This window comes from Tachypleus tridentatus, chromosome 13, assembly GCF_004210375.1.
Source record: "Tachypleus tridentatus isolate NWPU-2018 chromosome 13, ASM421037v1, whole genome shotgun sequence".
NCBI lineage: Eukaryota > Metazoa > Arthropoda > Merostomata > Xiphosura > Limulidae > Tachypleus > Tachypleus tridentatus.
In genome coordinates, this window is record NC_134837.1 from 196,485,002 (window position 1) to 196,508,696 (window position 23,695).

General features: G+C 34.8%; 2 long non-coding RNA genes across 2 annotated transcripts in view; one reads left to right on the forward strand and one right to left on the reverse strand.

Annotated features, from left to right (window-relative positions):
• The window catches only part of LOC143238210 (uncharacterized), a 51,071-nt gene extending 33,869 nt beyond the window's left edge, over positions 1–17,202 (reverse strand). The window contains exons 1-2 of the long non-coding RNA XR_013020457.1: positions 17,063–17,202; positions 16,147–16,324 (exon numbers count right to left, since the gene is read on the reverse strand). This is a non-coding gene — a long non-coding RNA (uncharacterized LOC143238210). The remainder of the gene's footprint in view (positions 1–16,146; positions 16,325–17,062) is intronic.
• LOC143238211 (uncharacterized) lies at positions 7,323–17,179 on the forward strand. Its single transcript, XR_013020458.1, has 3 exons — positions 7,323–7,672; positions 15,428–16,395; positions 17,104–17,179. It is a non-coding gene; the product is annotated as an uncharacterized LOC143238211 (long non-coding RNA).
• Positions 17,203–23,695: the final 6,493 nt, after the last annotated feature.

Below are 23,695 nucleotides of genomic sequence, written 5' to 3' on the forward strand. Positions count from 1 at the left end.
ATCAACTAGCCACTTAAAAGCATTAATCTTGTAGCTGTCTGAACAAAGTTTAAAGGATACACTGTTTATCAACAAGCCATTTAAAAACATTAACCTTGTAGCTCTCTCAACAAAGTTTAATGGATACACTGTTTATCAAATAGCCACATAAAAGCATTAACCTTGTAGCTGTCTAAACAAAGTTTGATGTGTACACTGTTTATCAACTAGCCACTTAAAAGCATTAACCTTGTAGCTGTCTAAACAAAGTTTAATGGATACACTGTTTATCAACTAGCCATTTAAAAACATTAACCTTGTAAGTGTCTAAACAAAGTTTAATGGGTACACTATTTATCAACTAGCCATTTAAAAACATTAACCTTGTAGCTTTCTCAACAAAGTTTAATGGATTCACTGTTTATCAAATAGCCACATAAAAGCATTAGCCTTGTAGCTGTCTAAACAAAGTTTAATGTGTACACTGTTTATCAACTAGCCACTTAAAAGCATTAATCTTGTAGCTGTCTGAACAAAGTTTAAAGGATACACTGTTTATCAACTAGCCTTTTAAAAACATTAACCTTGTAAGTGTCTAAACAAAGTTTAATGGATACACTGTTTATCAACTAGCCATTTAAAAACATTAATCTTGTAGCTCTCTCAACAAAGTTTAATGGGTACACTGTTTATCAACTAGCCATTTAAAAACATTAACCTTGTAGCTCTCTCAACAAAGTTTAATGGATACACTGTTTATCAAATAGCCACATAAAAGCATTAACCTTGTAGCTGTCTAAACAAAGTTTAATGGATACACTGTTTATCAACTAGCCATTTAAAAACATTAACCTTGTAGCTCTCTCAACAAAGTTTAATGGGTACACTGTTTATCAACTAGCCATTTAAAAACATTAACCTTGTAGCTCTCTCAACAAAGTTTAATGGATTCACTGTTTATCAAATAGCCACATAAACGCATTAACCTTGTAGCTCTCTCAACAAAGTTTAATGGATACACTGTTTATCAAATAGCCACATAAAAGCATTAGCCTTGTAGCTGTCTAAACAAAGTTTAATGTGTACACTGGTTATCAACTAGCCATTTAAAAACATTAACCTTGTAAGTGTCTAAACAAAGTTTAATGGGTACACTGTTTATCAACTAGCCATTTAAAAACATTAACCTTGTAGCTTTCTCAACAAAGTTTAATGGATTCACTGTTTATCAAATAGCCACATAAACGCATTAACCTTGTAGCTCTCTCAACAAAGTTTAATGGATACACTGTTTATCAAATAGCCACATAAAAGCATTAGCCTTGTAGCTGTCTAAACATAGTTTAATGTGTACACTGTTTATCAACTAGCCACTTAAAAGCATTAATCTTGTAGCTGTCTGAACAAAGTTTAAAGGATACACTGTTTATCAACTAGCCATTTAAAAACATTAACCTTGTAAGTGTCTAAACAAAGTTTAATGGGTACACTGTTTATCAACTAGCCACTTAAAAGCATTAACCTTGTAGCTGTCTAAACAAAGTTTAATGGATACACTGTTTATCAACTAGCCATTTAAAAACATTAACCTTGTAAGTGTCTAAACAAAGTTTAATGGGTACATTGTTTATCAACTAGCCATTTAAAAACATTAACCTTGTAGCTCTCTCAACAAAGTTTAATGGATACACTGTTTATCAAATAGCCACATAAAAGCATTAACCTTGTAGCTGTCTAAACAAAGTTTAATGGGTACACTGTTTATCAACTAGCCATTTAAAAACATTAACCTTGTAGCTGTCTAAACAAAGTTTAATGGATACACCACCATTTTATTGAGCAATGTCGGAAGATAAACTGTCTATCGCCCAAAGAAACGCTGAGATATTCCTACGACTTTGGTTCGTTTCGTTTCAACAAAATATAACAAATGTTGAGATATACTTTTAAGTAACACTATATTTCTTGGGATTATTTCTTTTCTTAAACGACGTGTTTTTTGTTGTTTTATTAATAATATCTATTCTCTCCTATTTTTTTTCTCATTGACTGTTAATGTTCTATTAATTTCGAAACATACGACTATATCACTAGTATGCAATTAAAATGAAGATAAACTTTGTACCGTAACTGAAGATAACAGTATTTATTGTTGACTGGCAATAGAGGAGAACGTTTCTCTGTTAAGAATATTTTTATCGCGAGTATTACAGTTCGGGGTTACTTTCTTTTATCTCAAAGATTTCTCGATGTGGGCCTAAAACAAAGTTTATATAGTTAAAAGTTTACAATGAAGCATTTAAATAAGCATGATAAACCTGCTTTAGTTATTTACATTATCAAAAAAAAAAAGGTAGCACTGTTACGCATTCAGTAGTTTCCATAGCAACCAATACAAATACAGGGTGTTCGGAAAGTCACTGTGCAGTTTTGTAATCATATTTTATTCAGTCTATTTCAAGCCAGCAACTGATAGCAGTGTTTAGAAACAAAATAAGAAAGATCCAGGCCTGTATTGATGCCAACGGGGGTCACTTTCAACATTGTTTATAATTGTCATTCATATTTATCTCCTGTATTCTATATTGAAACATGTCTGTTAATAAATATATAAGTGCACAGTGACTTTCCAAACACCCTCTATGATAGACACATTAAATGATATTTATAGTAATCAGTTTCTTCCAATGGCTTCCATAGCAACGATTAAAAGTACGGCACAATAAATGATTTTTGTGATAACGAAGTTGGTTATGTTAAACATTCAGTGATACCCATATCAACGGGTAATATTATAGTACATGCAGTGATTTCTAAGGTAACGAAATGTGCATTGTTTATAATAAGACACTCGTAGATTATGCTTGTATGAAATGTAGTAACGTTTTACTCATTAGTCAATGATATGGACGTATTTTGATAAAAGTATTCTCACTGAACCTAACGATACATATTTCCTACGGCCTTTTAACAACGTCATATGTAATAACTCAATCAAATATGGACATTATTTGTATGTACGCCATATTCCTCAATTTCCTGGGCGTCTTGTTACGCAAGGATTAAACCAGTTGTTGTTTTCTTGGTTTTTCACGATTACACACACAACATCGATGAAACGTTTGACCTGTATAAGGAATTATGTATTCTCGTATACCAAACGTTTGGCCTCTTCAAGATAATTCATCTTGCCATGCACGAAACGTTTGGCCTTCATAGAGTTATCTGTCTTGTTATATAAAACCATCTATAGATGGTAATATTTTTGTTATGCATGAAACATTTAGTCTTTTTAAGGTAATTTGTCTTATTATACACATAACGTTTGGTGTTTATAGAGTAATCTGTCTTGTTATACACGAAACGTTTGTCCTTTATAAGGAAATTTGTGTCGTTAGACACGAAACATTTCTTCTTTACAAGGTAATTTATCTCGTTTTACAATAAACGTTTAGTCTGTGTAAGGCAATCTGTCGTCTAATGTTAAAGTATGAATAGTCATAGCGACACAAAGGTCAAGTTTTTACATCCTACCAACATATTATTCTAAAATAGTGTTTCTCAAACTGTTGGGGTATACCCCTTGGGGGAAGCGAAATGTGTCGCGATGGGCGCATGAGAAAGTTAACGAAAAAAAAAAAATACACTACTGTTTATTTACATACAGGCCTGTTTGAATTTGTGGGGTTCAGAATTTTTCATATTTAATAGTACTGATATAAACATATTTGATTTGTTTACCAGTATACGGGTGGACGGTGGAAGTGGTGAGGGCTCGTGTATTTCAGACGAGAGGAAGGGGTCAGCTGTTTAGACACATGAGTCTAAGTTATTACGACGAAGGGAAATAAAGACTGAAACAAAACTGAAATTAAACAACTTTTTATACTATATACGAACAATATCACCTTAACAAAATTAAACAAAATGTACTACACAAAAATAATGCGACCAAATAACCGTAATTAAACACAACTTAGGTAAAAAAATATGCAAGCCCTTTGAAAACCTTTGTATAACAACACCTTGCAACAGAGAGACGACGCCATGTCTGACCTGTAAAGTGTGATATATTAAGTGCATATATTAAATCATTAAATTTTTTCAGTAACCGCTGTACGTCACACTTCCCATAACCCGAAGAAAAATAATTATAACCCTAAACTGGTACATAAAAGAAACACTGTCTCACATGAGGCACTTTAGAAGTTTGAAAATTCATATGACTTTCTTGTTTCACGTGGTTTTCTAGTTCCAAGTAGTTTCCTAGTTTTATATATATGTTTTTTTGGTTTAGTGTGATTTCCAAGTTTAAAATAGTTTTCCAGTTTAATTGATATTACAAATGTTTTAATTTATTAATTGGCGCACACCTTTTACCGTTTCGTTCGAACTCCCATAGGTACAATTATGTATAACGTAAACAACAAAACTATTCCATACTCTCAACAGAACTTGTTTTTCCCACGGTCATAATTTGACCAGTCACGGTGACACGTAACTTTGCTTGATAAATCACAACGCCGAGAGCGTTTCTGGCAGTATGTAATTTGTCAAGGGTGTTGCCCTAATTTAAAGTAACAGACTTGCTGCTTCCGAAGTCACTAAAATTGTTTATACATTAAACAAATTAGTAAGAAAACATCGTTAAGAAAGGATTATTCTTCAAGTAAAAACTTTTTTATTTCTTTGTTTTTTGTTAATTTTTAAACATGCTTGGATAGTCGTTTTTCTGTATCGGGCACACTGACTCTGGAACAGATTCTGAAGTGGGGCATTGAAGACAACTGAATAATATCCAAACTCCCAGTACATGACAGCAACCACATCAAGACATGTTGTCGCTCCCTTGGCATTACTAGTCCCTCATTAGGGATTTATTTTCATCATTGTTCTAAAGTGTTTTAGAATGCTGAGTGAACTAAGGTTCATTTTTTCGGATCCACTCCATGTTTATATATACATATATTCCACTTCAGATTTGGATTTTAAAAGTTCTTTTCCGATTTATCAGTAGAATGCCAGGGTTCTTCGTTTCTGGAGGTTCAATATGCCAGTTGTTTAGAGGGCAACATTCTCCCAGAGATCAACCTTTTAAGTGTTTTGATATAAAACTTACTGTAACGAAGGCTCAGTTTTTGGAAAAGTATTGTTCAAAAGTTTATTATTCCGAAACAGACCTGATCTGATGGTTAGGGCACTCGACTCGTAACCTGCGAATTGCTAGCTCGAATTCCGTCACCAAACGTGCTTGTTAAAACTTGATGGTCAATCTCATTTTTATGTCGGTAAAAATATTCCGAGATTTGGCGGAGTGTATTGTTAAATGTCTTTCCTCTAGTGTAAATCCCAGTGGAACAGCAGAAAATCTGGAGGCTTATTGCATTAAAAGTCGGGTTATGATACCCGTGGTATGCACAGTGCTGATAGTCCATTGTGTTGTTTTGTGCTTAACAAAAACAGAAAAAAAAAACGAAACCCATCTAATGTATCATTCCAGAACAGAAAAACTCAAAAAGGAAAGCAAACATTATGAAAGTTACCACATCTATATAGTTTCTAACGCTCATTGAAGAACGAAAGGGATGTAGCTTGATGAATAACATACGTCGTCAACTCTTGAGCTACGCTTTACTAGTGAATATTGGAATTGCCTGTCGTGTTAAATAATGTCCCCACAATTGAAAAGGCGAGCATGTTTGGTAGGACTGGGATACGAACCCGCAACACTCAGATTAGGAGTCAAGTGCTCTAACCACCTGGCTTTATCCAGGAGTATATTTAGTATATATATCAATAAAGCTACATTCTCAGCATCGTTAATAAGGGCAACCTTTTATGCTTTTTGCTGTAATCTTTTTATGTTTGATTTTCAACTGAGATACGAACGATTTCACCTGCGATTCGATAGTGAAGGTCGAAGCATCACGATAGTCAGCAGTAGGATGAGCAGACAGGAATAGTTAGTCATTCGATGACGGAATTAGATGGGACAACCTGCAGACAGAGAATTAAGAGCTCGAACTATTAAGCCATGCTAGGCTTAGTTCATTGCTGACTCAAAGAAAATACAATTAGTTTATTTAAAAAGAAAGTTTTAAAATTGAGAAATAGTGCTTTTATACAAATACAGTTGTATATTTTCAGTTGTGCCAGTAGAAACAGAAACCTTGATGTACTAAATGAGAGAAACGTGGTAGCTTCATTAAACTATAAAGAGCTATGAAAAGGATCGAAATTATGTACAAAAATGACACTGTAGAAAGCTTAATAAAATTACTATTGGCTCTAGAAACGGCATTGCATTAAACATAAACGATTAAAAGTGTACAAATAAAAACTGCATTGTTAGTTTTATAAATCTGAATTTCATTAGTTAGGTTTAAAAAATATCTTTATTGTCAAACATAAAATTAAATATTACATTTTTTTGCTGGAAGGTCCAAACTTTATTCACCTGAATTCGTAAATCACTGAGAAACGTGTGTGTTTCTTATAGCAAAGCCACATCGGGCTATCTACCGAGTCCACCGAAGGGAATCGAATCCATAATTTTAGCCTTGTAAATCCGTAGACTTACCGCACTGAGAAATGAAATTTTTATGTTTAAAATTAAAACTCCACAGAACATGGTCATGCACGCTTTTCAACAAAGTTCTATTTAGGTTTGAATTGCCCGGCACGACCAGGTGGTAAGGGCGATCGACACGCAGTCTAACAGTAACAGGTTCAAACCGCCCTAACACGCCAGCCCTTTCATTCATGGGGACGTTATAATGTTACGGTCAATCCCACTATTCGTTGGTAAAAGAGTAGACCAAGAGCTAGCAATGGGTGGTGATGACTAGCTGCCTTCTCTTTAGTCTTACATTGCTAAATTAGGGACGGCTAGAGTAGATAGCCCTCTATACTTTGCGCGAAGTTCAAACCAAACAAACGCTTGATTGAAAGTGACCTAGTGGTTATAGTATACCAGACCACAAATGCGATAATCCATGGTTGTAGCTTAGTTGTTGCAAAATCTTTCTCTACCCTTCAGGTTATAATAATAACGGTCAAATCTCACTTCTCGATTAACGCAGCCCAGTAGTTGTTGTTGTTGAACAGCTGTCTTTACTCTAGTGCATAAATTCATAATTACGTAGGTCTGGCGAAACATGCGAGTCGGAATATTTGTTATTTCCAATTTTCTGCACGTGACACAAGATTTAATGAAAGTAAAAAACTGCGGATTAAACAGCTGACCCTTTTCAAGTCACGTAAGGTCGATTTCCGTCCGACTAGGATCGTTTTATCCCTTTGTTATGTACTAAAATCAAAAATTCCATTCGAGTCCTGTTCGATTATGAAAGATCGTGTATGTATGTATACATGTAAACTACTCCGACTTAAGAAGTACTCCTGGTATTATTTTATTAATGCGTACGCAATATGTATACTATTACGTCATCACAAAACGTGTTTCAAGCAATACACTCGTGCTAATATAAGTTAGTTTCCGTCTACGTTTGTACTATACCGAAAAAAAAATTTAGAATTTTTTAACCGTGTTACTTCTGAATCTTCGACTGGTGACTAGCAAGATTCATCCAGCGATAATTAAAAAGAACCGAATTTTGAACCTGGCCATAATTTTTACCAAAATGGTTGAAATACGGGGTACGATACGCCGAGAACAGATCAGTCATATTCAGTAAGTAATTTTATTTCTATTTCTACTGATTCTACGGAATCAGTTCAGGCAGCTGACACCTTATAGCATATAGATTTTGGAATACGAATGATCAAAATGATAATGCAACTTTGAACAGTAATTCAATCAATGAATATCTTTAAACTGACAAACTCTTAACTTAAAACACTTGATTGGTGACTAACACACAAGAAATGATAATTTAATTTCAATGGGTGGGGAGGGGTTATGTTCTTGTTTCGGGCGAGGTTTCTTACGCGAAATTGAAGTAAACAATGCTTAATAGAATTTAGGGTCAGATGTATTTTGTTGTTGTTTAATAAAAAACTCATCCCTTGAAATATCTACTCCCTTATAAATTATTTAAATGAAATTTCGATAGGTGACTTGGCATACTGTTTTATTTTCAGTTCCATTTTGTGAACAGAAAACAATTGTGAATAATAAAAGACGACCTAATACTTGAACAGCGACACTACAGACTTAATTATAACACACTTTACTGTGATCTAAGTATCCAGTGGACCGAGTCAACAAAACTACGAGTGAACCCAACGTTCTTTCAAGTGGTTTATAGACGAACTTGCCTTTCTCTGGCAAGTGAGCTTGGAAGTAAAACTCGAGTTCCGAGTTCTTGTGTAGCTTTTTCGCGAAGATCCAAGATAAAAACACACACATACAAAAACTGACTTTTATTCAGTTTAAGTTGCACTCCAGATATGTCGAACAATAAACATTTATTGTGTTGTCACTTTAGCTTATTCGTTTGTCCCGAAAAGAGAATATTATAAAATATTTCAGAGATCTTCTTATTACATTTTACTTGACAATTTTCCACTAGAGTCAAGATTAAATATTGAAGGTGTTGCAGTCTACACACTTTTAACAGCCAACGCAATGCCAAAGTTCACGACAAAATAGTTTAGGAAAAATAACACCTCTTAAATGTATATAAAATTTAAGACATTACCAGTATTGTCAAATTCAAACACGTTTCAAAACATAAGGTAATCTCTCAGTGGTTTGTTAGGACTTACGTTTAGTAGTAATCTCCAGAAGGTTCTTCTTGTATTATTTGTGTTTGAATAAGGCTAGTAATTGTAACACACACAGTTTGTTAAAAACCAAACACCAAAAATAAAGTACTTGTAACATACCACAGTGTTCTGGTATTGATTTTGTACTTTGAAAAATGTCACGTGCTTAAAACAAGATAATCAAACTTACTTTTAAATAACATAACGAAGGTTTCTCAAATACCAATGAAGGATTTGTTTTTAATTATTAAATGTATGTAGGTGGCACTGGTATTCATTCAGCCAAAATATAAGTGTAGTACCTTCTTTAGTTTCAACAGGAATGACACGGTGGAAACACGAATCTGATCTATATTCTCAATCCGATTTGATAAATTCAGATATAAAATTTGTTTGATTAATAATTAATGGCTTTTTTCATTAATAAAAACATTATAGATAAAGCGATAAAATCGGAGACAGCAAGAAAAGCTTTTGACTATATAGGCACAAGACAATGTAATAAATACACAATCAACCATAAATTAGGCTTAACTCGCATTAGGCCTACTTTTCCCATGCCGTACAAGACCGCAGCGTTACTTTTTTTTTTAAATTATTTCCTAATGTCACATTTATAGTTTCCTAGGTTAACTATAGTATATTTGTATATGCATATTAAATTAAATTAAATTACAACACTAAAAGGCTCTGTCTGCCCTTATCATATACTTCAATAATCCCTCTGACAAAAGTACGTAAAAACAAAGCACATTTATCGAGAGCAAAAACCTAAATGGCTGTTTTCAACTTTTTAACTAAGATATTCAACAACAAAAATTAATTTACCGATGAACAGTAACAACTTGTAAAACGTAGAAAATAAATAACCGATTTTTTTTTATATATCTTCGTAACTAGTGAAAGTTTTAATCCTCTTGGCAAGAACTAATCAGAGTTCAATGACAATTAAATTCGATGGACTCATTATTTGGAAAAGCAAATATAAAGTTATACCTAACTGGCTTTCTTTGAATTATAGAAAGGACTTGAGTAAAACAAGCATTTGTAAACAACGACGCAAAATGGTAAATCGTAGCACATTCTGATCTGAGAAGTACAGTTTCAGCTAAATTATTTGTTTCACTCGTTACATTTCACGCAAATCTACTCTAGGGCTATGTTATATTGGCTAGCCGTCCCTAATTTTGAAGTGATATACTAAACTAGGGCAAAGGCGGCTAGTCAACATCACCCACCGCTAACTCTTGGGGCTACTCTTGTCAGGTAGAGTAGTTGGATATGATCGTTACTTTTATAAGATATACACAGCTCCATAGTGCGAAGAGCAGACTTCGTTTGTTTTTTTAGGTAGTGAATGGACGCGTACACAATATCCTCAGATCCACAGTCAGTCACACTAAACGCACCTGTTTAGACCCTCGCGTTTCTTAAAATGGCTAATTGAAGTAAAAGGTTTCTCAGTCATTTTCTCACTGTAAATAACTACTGAGACTAGAGGTAAAAAATCCGTGTAATTTAACTTAAAACTACAAAGCATCTATATGTACCTTCATGGGAAGTGGGGAGGCTGCGCCCTCTGTTAACAGAGATGGGCCAGAGTAAAAAAAAACACCCATTCCTTCTAGATGTTGTTTACGAAATTCTTTATTCAACTACATGTCTTCAGTAAGAAACACACAAGATCAAACATTCAACGTTCGCATACTATAAGACTATTTGCTATGTTAACAGTTAACCACAAAAGTACAGAATGGACTATTTGTGCTGTGGTAACTACCGGTTTCGAAACGCGATTTTTTGCGTTATAAGACTTCAGACTTATCGCTGAGCCACTGGGATTCATTTTGAAATAATCCCTTCGGGATGTAAGGCACTTAAATAACACTATACAAGCTAGTTTCAAGAGGAGGTTACGCACCTTTTATTTGTTATTATGCACGTGACGAAGCAAAAAAAAGTTCGAAGCCCAACGAATATATTATCAAAGCTACTCGTGACTATACGTGATACTTGTATAAATGATAGACAAGTCTCAGCGGTATCTAACGGTTTTTTCATAATCGCAGAAATTGTGGAGGATGAGTTAAAATTTTCGCCACATGACAAAAAAGTATCAATTTTTATAGATAGAGAGGGATAATAAATGTAAAGTAATGTTTTCAGTTATTTACTGATATAATTAATTACATTTAAAAAATAAATGGTGAAAGTAACGCACCAATTCGCCACAGGTCAATAGCCATTTCGCCACATGTGGCAAGTGGGATAAGAGAGAAGCCAGCTAGTCAACACCACTTACTCTCAACTCTTTATTAATGCAAAGTGTAATTGACATTCACATTGTAACGCCCGATGGCTAACAGAATAACCTTGTTCGGTGATGAGATTCAAACCCGAAATCATGCAAGGCCACAACGTAAGTTTCACTTGAATCACGTGATAATGACATAATAGTTGAAATTTCTTGAAAAAGTAGTTGAAAAATATAAAAAATATATAAGTTCAAAATTATTCATATAAAACGAGCAGCACTAAGTGAGGGTACTACTGTGTGTATCAACTGTCACGTGTTTGGTACACCTACATAAACTGTCACGTGTTTAATATATCTGTATCATTTGTCACATGCTTAATATATCTGTACCAACTATTGTGTGTTTGATATACATATGTAAAAACTGTCGCCTGGTTGGCATATCTGTATCAACAGTCGTGTAGTTAGTATATCTGTATCAGCAGTCGTGTAGTTAGTATATCTGTATCAACAGTCGTTTAGTTAGTATATCTGTATCAACAGTCGTGTAGTTAGTATATCTGTATCAACAGTCGTTTAGTTAGTATATCTGTATCAACAGTCGTGTAGTTAGTATATCTGTATCAACAATCGTGTAGTTAGTATATCTGTATCAACAGTCGTTTAGTTAGTATATCTGTATCAACAATCGTGTAATTGGTATATCTGTATCAACAGTCGTGTAGTTAGTATATCTGTATCAACAATCGTGTTAGTTATCTGTAGTATATCTGTATCAACAGTCGTTAAGTTAGTATATCTGTATCAACAGTCGTGTAGTTAGTATATCTGTATCAACAGTCGTTTAGTTAGTATATCTGTATCAACAATCGTGTAATTGGTATATCTGTATCAACAGTCGTGTAGTTAGTATATCTGTATCAACAATCGTGTAGTTAGTATATCTGTATCAACAGTCGTTTAGTTAGTATATCTGTATCAACAGTCGTGTAGTTAGTATATCTGTATCAACAGTCGTTTAGTTAGTATATCTGTATCAACAGTCGTGTAGTTAGTATATCTGTATCAACAGTCGTGTAGTTAGTATATCTGTATCAACAGTCGTGTAGTTAGTATATCTGTATCAACAATCGTGTAGTTAGTATATCTGTATCAACAGTCGTTTAGTTAGTATATCTGTATCAACAGTCGTGTAGTTAGTATATCTGTATCAACAGTCGTGTAGTTAGTATATCTTTATAAACAGTCGTGTAGTTAGTATAACTGTATCAACAGTCATGTAATTGATATCTGCATCTACCGTTTCCTGGTTCGTATTGTCTCGATTTCTTTATCAAATAATAGTATTTGTGTGGTATAACACAACTGTTACAGAATATCAACTAACTAACTTCTATACTACCAATTATTGTACACTATTAACTAATTAATTCTTACACACGTGTATTAATCACTTAAACCTTTGCACTCAAGAAACGTAATAACTTAAAAAAATGGATGAAACAAAAAATATATAGTAATTCTCGATAAAAATGAAATAGAAACCCTATAACCTGAGCGCTTTCGAAAGGTGGACCTTTCTTCTTCAAGGGAGAAACTTCAGAAGAAAACTCACTCGCAATCTGAGGGTCGAGGAGCATTGTAATGTTACGATCAATCACACTATTCGTTGGTAAAATAGCAGCCCAAGGTGGTTAGGACTAGCTTACTTTCCTCTAGTGTTACACTGATAAATTAGAGACGGCTAACGCAGGTAGCTCTCGTGTAGCTTTGCGCGAAATTCAGACCAAACTAAACAAATTTACGTAAATCAGAAAACATGTAAAACATCATTCAACTAAAATAATTATAAATTTGCAGGAGTATTAAATAAGGTCTGTGAACGTTCTAGAAGTTATTTCAGTGTAAAATAGTACACAAGTTCAATGACCTAAATTATGACCTTGACCTTTTGACCTACAAGGTGTACATTTCAAGAACGTCGTGTAAGACATTAGGGATTCTACGTGCATTAACTATCAAGGAGTACCTTCGTTGATCGTGACCTTCGCCCTGATTAGCAATTAGAGACTGCTGAATTTACAAAGTGAAATCAAAAGTTAAGGTCGTATAAAAGACTACTTGATTAGTCGATGTCAGTGCAATCCCTAAACCCAGCAGTTTCTCAGACAGCGATAAATAACTAACTACCCACACAACTAGTACGGAGTTGTAAAGAGCACGTTTTCTTCAGAGATAGAACTGCAAGTTTTGTTTTTCTTTCGTTCCTTGACGGCAATAAGAGTGAAACTTCGTATAATACTCTTTAAGTTCATACACAGCCGTCCAGGTTAATCGCAGAAAAAAAAAAGTTCTAATTGCAAACAGCAGAAACCAAATCTTTAAAAAATCGCTGTTCCCTGCTGGCCCGTGGGCACATCCTACAAGGCGTATGTACAACACTTGTTCATTAGGCCTGAGTCAGCACTTCTTATCCGCCGAGAAGGTCTCTCACCCTGCTGCCAGGGTGGTATGGCTTATATACACATGTTTTACAGCACCAATAGATGAGGCTGCTCCGTAATAAAACAGTTAACGTACACCATTTCTCACTCTCTTCCACATCTAACAACCCTGCCTATACAAACCAAGGGCGTCATTATTGCTCTTAAGGGATCACCGCCAAGGTCAAGCGACGGGACGCGGTCGAACTGCAATAGGTGGCGTTGATCTGAAGCTCTATGTCGACTAGAGGGAATAACGAAAAGCTTGCGGTCTTGCATTCACACACTTTTAAATATAAACCACGATAATGTGAACTCACAAATCTTGTGTGAAAGTTTCTTTTCAATGCTGCTTCTGCAACCTTAAATTGCAAAAATTCAACGTTTATTTTAGAGAATACGAATAATCTTCAGTTCTTACAATAAATCCGAAAAGAAAGGCCAATCGTTGGGAAGAAGGGCTAGTTCTATAAAGTCTGTTCAATGCTTAATTTTCTTTTGGAAAAATTATTAGTGAAGCCTTGAAGCCTAAAGCTGCAAAATCTAGCATTAAAAACAAATTAGCTCAAACAAGAAATGTGAATATTCGACTTAACGCTTACAAGTTGTATGTAATATTAGCAAATTGGTTTGTTTCGAATTTCGCGCAAAGCTACACGAGGGTTATCTGCGCTAGTCGTCCATAATTTAGCAGTATAAGACTAGAGGGAAGGCAGCTAATCATCTCTACCCACCGCCAACTCTTTGGATACTCTTTTATCAACGAATAGTGGGACTGACCGTCACATTATTACGCCCTCACGGCTGAAAGGGCAAGAATGTTCGGTGCGACGGAGATTCGAAACCGCGATCCTTGGATTACGAGTCGAGTGCCTTCACCCCCTGGCCATGCCGGGGCACTAGCAACTCGAAACAAGATATTTATGGACATGTTGGAGAAATAAAATTTTATCAAATTTTGTTACATTGTTTAATTTATCAAAAGAACAAAACGGTATATACTCTTTCGTTTCAATTAATTCAATTAATGTCAAGATTTGGAGGACCAATAAGATTATAAACTTATAGACCAACTAAAAGTGAACCTGGCCATCGGTATAATAAATTAAATATACTTGTCTATTTAAAGATACTTAAATATACCTTTGTACTTATAAAGATTAGAATGCGCTATTTTATCAATGGGGTACCCTCGCTGTTAATAACATTTTCGGGCATAAACCCAATTACATGTCACGAGCTTTAGTGATTTGAGTTAGTCCTAAATGTAATTTTTACGATAACAGTATAAACAAATCTTTATAACAAAAAGAATATAAAAGTGTTAAATGTGAGTAGTATACGTTGTTGCATATAAAAATTCCACCTAACTTCAATTTAAAGCAATGAAAAGTGTGACGTTTCTAATAGTTTTTTATTTGCGGTGTGATGGGGTGGGGCAGTGAAATGTATCAGGATTGTGGTGAGGTATTACTAAATACCAAATAAATACGCTTTTCCATTCGTACCCCAAAAATTAACACTTTCATGTCAGTGGAAGTCATAACGTATGAAATTTGTTTACATTTTAAAAAACTAAATCCTGATATTTCAGAAGCGACGTTGTTAGAGGAGTATGGCTTTCCAAAAAGGGCCTGCTCCTCACACCACCCTCTGAAAACAATGCTTCCTGGTACTCATTTCGAAAGTTATAACTATAGTTACGTCTTTTTTTCAGAATACTTTTTTCTTACCCAGAAATACACCATTAAAAAAAAAGAAATATTTATGTGTATATGTATATAATATGTGTGAGTATATTTCTTCTTTTTTTTCAAGTTAATATAATGGCCTAAAGTTTAACATTCTCAATAGGACAAACGGAAAACACATGTCGTAATAGTGTATATATAAAACTTGCTGTGAGGTTCAAAGATCCTCTCTTAATTCACAAAGGTCCACATTAATGTACTGACCAATCTCCTTCACTATTCCACAGGGGATCTGTACCCCCTCAAGAAATCCCGTTAAGATACCAGCCTGTGTTACTTGAGCACGTGTGTCAAATTTGGTCCTGCTTGTGGGAGGAGATAAGAATGCAGTTTTGAAAATGACACCCCCAGGAAGCTAAGATGGCCAGGAACATAGAATAACAATGCCAGATTCGAGTTCAATGACCCCGCTTACTTGCTATTAGACCCTATCATCCCTGTGCGACTTTTCGGGAAAATAAGGACGTCCCATATCCGCCTGTCAAATTTCAGTCTTGCTAGCTCTAAAGCTATAGGAGGAGTTCGGGTACGAATAAATTCACAAACACACAACGTTAATATAGGGTCCTAAAGACTAAATTATGTTTCTTTTGCTAATTCGATACAACCCAAGATTATTGCAATACTGTATTATCGCGGTTATAAAGCTGTTTAAGCCTAAACGAACAAGATAAGGTTTTTCTAATGAACCATACGTCCACTTATGTAGTTGTTGTTAGGCCTAATTCATTGAGACGAAGACCAATTTTGAAGAGCACGAAAAGTATTTTGTTCAACCCTTTTTAATGCAATTCGTTTCTGTTAAAAAAGAATAACACGTGACCTTGAATTAGATAGGCCTAGAGGTGTGTCAAGTATGTTAGCATTTCATCACCCGTGGATCCACCATGTCAATGACTGCTTATCTACGACAAGAAACTGCCGATTTCATCTGCTCGTGACTTACCCATAGGCCGTCTTTTTGAACCTTGAAGGAGGTTCAGGGTGGGGTCAGAGTTCCGTGCACTATGGTAGGCCTTTGTGGTAAGAAGAGTTCTTCTGAAACCCATCAAGGTTGCCCGATTTGAGCTTTCAATGTTCGTGAGATCGTGACACAAGATGACTTTTTTCTTCTGTTACCTGTACTAAAATATAAAATATACGCAGTGTGTTGGCTTCAAAACAAAGCAAATAAGGGCTCTTGGACAGATTAAAGGTGAGATGGGCTGTATAAATTCTACTAGCTTGGAAATATAGTGTATCAGTTAAATTATTGGTCGTGCTTAAGAAAAGGCGGTCACTGGAACATTAAATCCTTGGCCATACTATTTAAGGTAGTTTTAATATCTCAAACAGGAGCCTTTTGTATGAACCTAACTCTTTCTTTATTTTTTGTGAAAGGTCTAAAATATGTCTGATATCCCGAAAGCCAGTGAGACCTGTTTTTGTTTATTTCAAGTCAAATTTCGGTAAGATTGGATGAGATAACAACGATTCAGATAACATTGTATTTACGTAATTAATGACTACAATGAGGATCCTGTTTCTTGACATTTTAAGGACAATGACCATGACCTATGAAATTCTCGCTTTAAGATCAGTCAGTGCTGAGGAAAGTTACCGAGTTTCATTTCTATTCTTAATGGTTTAATCTCTTAATATTCATTTTCTTTTAATTTCACTTTTATAACCAATTTATTGTAACTGGATTTACTTCTACTTTCCAACAATGCGATAACTAATCATAGTCATACCCGAATGTTCTGTTTGTCTCTTGATTTCTGGGTGAACGTAATTTCTTCTTATTGTTACGTATAAAGTTCACGAACGTTATTTTAATAGTACCCTACAAAAACGTTATAATTAATTAACAATACTGTTACCTGTTGTTTGACTTCACATTTTATTAACTGTTTCCTTCCAGAAACGTCAACTCAAATTACGAATCAACTCGCCTGGCTCAGTTTAAACGGTGGGTTTAATTATGTAAGTATTCACACCTCTTCATTACACGCTTAGACAATACTATTGCTAACTGTATTAGAAGTAATTATCTTATCCTCTGTTGGTTGGTTGTTTTTCAATGGTCAGATAAACAGTTTTTCCTTTATTGTTCTTGTTAACTGGAGTGTAGGCAGCAAGTCAGTGGTCAACTCTTGGGCTACCCCGATGAAGAAAGTGGGACCTAACTGTCACTCTTATAAAGCATCAATAATCAAATAATGTGTAGCATGATTTAGCTACAATAAAATACGAACCATTGACCCTCTGATCCAAAGTCTGACAAGCTAACTCTAGCCACGTTCAACACCTGAAAATATAATGCAGTGCGTAAGCCAGATAACTGCGTGATCAATATACAGAAAATTCTGGAAGATTGGCTGAAAACCAAAGAGATAACATGGAAATGGGTCAAGAAGTTTGATTCTAACTGTTTATCTTTTATGTTTATAATAGTTGCATCAAATATCATACAACAGCGGGAAGATAAAATATGTCAAGAGTGTTGTTGTTATTTATCTAATTAATAAAGCTTATTCCGTTGGAAGACACGAAAAAAGTACGACCTTTAAAGTAATCATTTAGTGGCTATACTATCCACTTATCTAGAGGATAAACTTTGAACTTCGAACCCTAGATGAAATAAATGCCAAAAGACTATATTATTAAGTGAAACGGAAAGGAGCGGGTGTGTAAAGTAAATGGAGATTTACCTCATTTGAATACAATGTATGTCGCTTACACGTAGTTATGAGTCAATGTAAAACAATACAATAATATGTCACTCACATTATATCTGCTATTTCTAGAACCGACAAAACCTCTCGGCAATAGGTAAAATAATAATTACATATGATTATTACTAGAAAAATAAAATTTTCAGAAATTTAATTACAATAATTTCTTTTTAATAATTAAATATGAAGTAAATTAATGATTCTTTTGTCGTGTATTACCTTCTTTTAAAATACTGAAACCTGCATCAGCAATGATGTTTTACTTTTTGCTTTTTTTTGTTTCTCATAAAATAATATTTTACTTTTTAATTGGCAAGAAATTGTGTTTTTTTTTATTTATTTTGCAGATACGTTTGCTGAACCTTGGAAAATCTCCAGAAAAGTTCTTTTGTACTAAAGCACAAAGATACACAGTGGATGATTTGTTTGTTGTTTTTTGAATTTCGCACAAAGCTACTCGAGGGCTATCTGTGCTAGCCGTCCCTAATTTAGCAGTGTAAGACTAGAGGGAAGGCAGCTAGTCATCACCACCCACCGCCAACTCTTGGGCTACTCTTTTACCAACGAAAAATGGGATTGACCGTCACATTATACGCCCCCACGGCTGGGAGGGCGAGCATGTATAGCGCGACGCGGGCGCGAACCCGCGACCCTCGGATTACGAGTCGCACGCCTTTACGCGCTTGGCCATGCCAGGCCGCACAGTGGATGGACTCTCTGACCCGATTAAACAAATACTCTAACTTAAATACAAAAAACATATATACATATGTAAATACCAAACGCAGATACTCTAAATTAAATACAAAACCTAAATACTTCAATGTAAGTAGAAACACAAAGGCTATAACACAAATACAAAACAAACATACTGTAACGCAATGACAGATTAAGGCTTGGGCAATCACCAGGGTCCCACACAGAAACTAATAAAAATTATAAATCAATTAAAATTTACAAATACCTTTTATGATACTCATTTTAAGATTAAACAGACTTTTTATCATCTCAAATGTCTCACATTTCAAATGTATAAAAACCACCTAAATAAATTTCAAACATTTTTTATAAAAATATTAAACTTATTTCCTCTACCATAAATGGTTTATCAGTTTGACCGACTTCGCAACCACCAAAAAAAACTTATCCCTTCTTCTTTCTAGAATAACTTCAATTATAACATAAAACTACATTTGTTTATCCTGTATAGTTGGAAGCTCGTAACATTGTACGTCTATTTATATTTAAATATTATTGTTTTGCTGCCATTTAAACCGTGTCTAACCACTATTGTGGCCATCATAAGTCATAAAGCACTGACGAATGAGCAACTAATGTTACGCTCTCAAATTACGCCACGTACGAGCTACTTGCAAGTATATCTCGTGAAAATTTTATGTTTTATTATTCAGTTTACCTACTATAACCATAAATAACTTTAAAAATGGAGATGGGAGAACAATGTTTTATAAATTCGAAAACCAAAGTGCTAAGCTATGTAGTTATAGTGAGTATGATACAGTTCAGAAGAGCAGCGATCGACATGGTGATGAAAATGCAGAAGATACCATACTATCACAGAAGAATAAATCCAGTACTGATGTATCTTACATTGTGGTCAACTAACTCGTCACTGGATTGAATTACCGTAATGATGCATATAAGAGTGTTAACACAAAATGATAATGCCTTTCATGTCAATAATTCAGTAAGTCTTGTCTGTTCTTTTCCAAACAATATTAAAAGCGAGGTAGAAAACTAACAGATCCAGATTTTCACAGTGATAATTCCAGAACTTCGACGTTTATTCTCATAGTTTGAACCAAGACAATCAGTGGAGTTAAAAATCTTATTCTTTCTCCATAGACGAGCCTGCATTCAAACATATCCTAATGATGAGATAGTGCTGAGAATACACTTGTCCATGATGGTATCAAACTGTAATGATGAGATAGTGCTGAGAATACACTTGTCCATGATGGCATCAAACTGTAATGTTGAGATAGTGCTGAGAATACACTTATCCATGATGGTATCAAACTGTAATGATGAGATAGTGCTGAGAATACACTTATCCATGATGGCATCAAACTGTAATGTTGAACCAGTTCTGATAACACACTTATCCATGATGGTATCAAACTGCAGCGATCGTTTTCGAAACCAAAACCAATAAAAAGTGAGCTCAGAAGAGAACAGGACAAAGCTGACTAAACAGGTTGTCTATAATGAAGATAGAATATGACATATTTCGAAAGCTAGGCACTTCGAAACTCACTGACCATGAGTTCAGTTACAATCAAACCATAAAAGACAATTCTAGTTCTACAGAGGTTCTAATCAAGTTGTTTTCATATCATTCATGTGTTAGTAGTTTACCTATGTTGTTTCCAGTGTTACAAGGCTATGTATGTCATAAATTGTTCTCACGGGTATATGGTTAACGTTGTGATTTTCACAGTGAGGCTTACTGAGATAGATATCAATATTTCTAGGAGTGGGGGTGGGGTGGGGTGAGGAATTTCCTTTGCCAACCGCTCAAGGCCCAAGCCACACTTAATCCATCACTGAGCCTCACATAATTACCAAGCAAGAATACTCTAACATAAATAACAAACTAAAGTATTCTAACATAATTACCAAACAAAGGTACTTTAATACAAATAACAAAAACTTTCAGAATGAATTACGCTAGATTCTTCTACGCATATTTGATATTATTACTGAAAGTGCAAACAATATTTTTCTGTTGACAGGAGTTAAGAAAGGAGAAATAAATGTTTGTTTGTAATTAAGCACAAAGCTACACAATGGGCTATCTGTGTTCTGCCCACCACGGGTATCGAAACCCGGTTTTTAGCGGTGGAGGTCCGCAGATATCCCGCTGTGCCAATGGGGGGCAAGAAATAAACGAGAGTGTTAAGATGCCATGTATAACAATGTTAGGTTTAACGAGAGTGTTAACATGCCATGTATAACAATGTTAGGTTTAACGAGAGTGTTAACATGCCATGTATAACAATGTTAGGTTTAACGAGAGTGTTAACATGCCATGTATAACAATGTTAGGTTTAACGAGAGTGTTAACATGCCATGTATAACAATGTTAGGTTTAACGAGAGTGTTAACATGTCATGTATAACAATGTTAGGTTTAACGAGAGTGTTAACATGTCATGTATAACAATGTTAGGTTTGTTGGCAACGCTGGATTAAAGAGTTTCGTTCATCTACATTTTATACAATAAAGGGTTCAAGCTAAAATATCCATTTGTCAATACTTATATTCACACACTGTCGTATTAAAGATGAAAACATCAGTTTAGCAATATATATCTCTACTCACTATTGGTAAAACAAAGATTTAACAATGCGGGCACACACATGCCGTTAGATTACAAGTAAAACTTATATACCTATAGATACTGTTGTTTCTACGTAAAACACATAACAGTGTATGTATGTGTGAGTTTGTGTATATAAACGTACATACAGACTGTTGGATTTAGTGTTAAACGTACTTTTAACATTACATATCTACTTTGTGCAATACATTTATTTTTAAAATGATTCGGGGATTTATGGTCTCCGTTTAAGATGGAAGACAAAAAAAAACGGTAACAAAACGGAGATATATTAAATCTAGACCAGAGTTTAAAAAAAGTTTCTGTTTACTTTAAACGAAGCACGTGCAAATTTGATTTACACGTCTGTAAATATATTTACTGAAAAGTGTGTTCACACTATAAATAAACGACCTTAAAACACCAAAATGTTGTTACTTAATTAGACACTCAACGATTCGCTGTATAGCTTCTTCACGACCTTTTACTAAAACACAAACCGAAACTGACAGTACAATGCTTCAAAACTGAATTTTGAATCCGTACAATACCATAAATTATGGACATCTTACGTTGTAGGTGAGTTATAAGAATGACTGTTAAACTCTTAGCATGGACGGTTGGATTTCGCTGAGTGGCTACTTTCTCTACGGTCAGTAGTTCAGAATTAGAAAAGAAGTCAAACAGTCTTAATATGTCATATAAAATATAAACACCATCTTAACCCTCTGAATATTATGTATTCGTTTTCATTCTCGATTGCCATGGCGATAAGAATAGCCCATGTGGCAATTTGTATCGATTTAAACCTGCCCTTTTTCTCTACCCACGACTTTAACTTGTATAAACCAGACATGATTTCATTTTTAAGCACAATGACTCATCGACTTCATCTGAAGCGAACTTTAATCTCTCGTCCAAAACGCTCGACATAAGAACACTTCTTCAGGTTATTGACAGCGACGACGCTGGCCAAAATTCAACTGTTGAGAAAGTGCCACTGAGAGCGTGGCAATCGCACGTGAAAGTCATCCATTAAGTATAATTACGCGAATGTGTTACTTATTCAATACATATCACCAAAATAACTAAAATGCGTCGCCGATAAAGAGCTGTTAGAAATGTGCCCTTTGCCCTTGAATATATATATATATGTACTTTAGAAGATCGGGTATGGCGTAGAAGTTAGCGAAAAGAGCATGCTTATCGTAGAGTCCGCATGTCATAGTTCGAGACACAGTGTTGTTTGACATGCTGAGAGTAAGTTATAAAAGTAACAGTCAATCCGATTATTCAATTAAAAGAGATTGTTTGTTTGTTTGTTTGTTGCTAAGCGCAAAACTACACAAAGGGCAATCTGTGCTCTGTCCACCATGAGTTTCGAAACCCGGTTTTTAGTGGTATAAGTCCGCAGACATTCCGCTGTGCCACTGGATGGGGGGGGGGGCGGATTTCAAAAAGCCAGACAACCCTTGGGCAGACGACTGACGTTTATCGGTTATCATCTCTCATGTTATTAGTAATTTTTAAGAGGTCTTTGGTCTGACCGTTTACCCCACGTGCACACAAAGTGTTGTTAAGGTTGAAAATGTAAATTTCAAGCTGTTATGTATACCTGTAAATATTTTTCTGTACGTTACATCTCTCACTGCTTATCGTTACTATCTTTCATTTTTCGTTTGTCAGTCCCTATTTTTTTTTTGTCGGTGGTGATCTATCTGTCTATCTACTAATTTCTCCGTTTTTCACCTGTCATTCAATCAATCTTTATATCGTTAAAATTGTTTGCGTCTATTAATCAATTTACCTACAGTATCTATCCGTGTGTGTTTCTATATTTATACGGTTATTGACAACCCAGGAGTCGCTAGTTTACTTGAAGATAACGTGTACAACGGTTAGTTAAACCTCAAATACAACCAGGGTTTACAACGTAAGAACACGGTGTATTTGTATAACATTAGCCTGCGTGACTCTACACTTTTGTTTGTTATAGTTTATTCAGATCAGAAATACAAAAACAAACTGTTTAGAGCAGAGTGGGCGAGCCTGGTAACTTCGTGTTCTTTCTAGCATTAGGATATTTCCTGATGATGTAATTAACTCACAGAAAACAATAATGAACAAGTAATTTAACCGGGGCTTAAAAAAAAAAAACCTGCTAAGAAGATATTATTTTAGCCTTGAGAATTGATACTTGGAAAAATATCAAACTTCACTAACTTTCTTGAACGCACGTGACAGGAAAACATGGTATTTCAACCTTGTTACCAGTGTCAGCTGAGATAACATTACGCTATCCAAGCCAGAAACGAAATATAAAATTAAAAATGGCGAACGCGTTATCAAGATAGAACTTATTGACACTTGAGTGTGTGGATGTGTTAACACGTCGTATATTAAAGTGGAATTTCCAGTTTTCCTCAGAAGGGGGG